This window comes from Vespula pensylvanica, chromosome 5 (assembly GCF_014466175.1).
Source record: "Vespula pensylvanica isolate Volc-1 chromosome 5, ASM1446617v1, whole genome shotgun sequence".
NCBI classification, from domain to species: Eukaryota; Metazoa; Arthropoda; class Insecta; order Hymenoptera; family Vespidae; genus Vespula; species Vespula pensylvanica.
This window is the reverse complement of record NC_057689.1, coordinates 712,147-712,744: the sequence shown is the minus strand read 5'-3', so window position 1 is coordinate 712,744 and position 598 is coordinate 712,147.

The following is a 598-nucleotide window of genomic DNA, read 5'->3' as shown; positions in this document are numbered from 1 at the left end:
CGGGCAGCGGGGCCTTACGTGCGATTTCGAATGGTACGACGGAGTGGAGGAAGGAGGCAGAATACCGTCGACTGCTGGAGGGGATAGAGGGAGGGTGTTGCTGCCTCCTCTGTATATATGTATATATACGGATTGTAGAAGAGAAAAAGAGAGAGAGGCAAAGAGAGAACGAGAGTACCGTCCTTCTTCTTCTTCCTCCTCCTCTTCTTTTTCTTCTTCTTCTTCTTCTTCTTCTTCCTCCTTTTCCTCCTCCTCTTCTTCTTCTTCTTCTTCTTCTTCTCCTTCTTCTTCTTCTTCCTCTTCTTCTTCTTCTTCTTCCTTCCACGATGACGACGACGACGACGACGACGACGATCCTGCTACTTCGACATTCTCGACATTTTACTTGCTCCTTTTCCCTCGAAAACTTCTTCTTATTCTTCTTTTTCTTCCTCTTCTTTGCTGTCTCCTGTAGCTTCGCAAACAAGAACACTTTGGCCGATCTATGCAACATGCTGCGTTCACACTCTTATTTCATTTCTTTTGCTTCCTCTGTTTTCTTTCTTCCTTACATGTGATTTCATGAGGTTCGTCAGAAAATTAATAAAAAATATGAAAA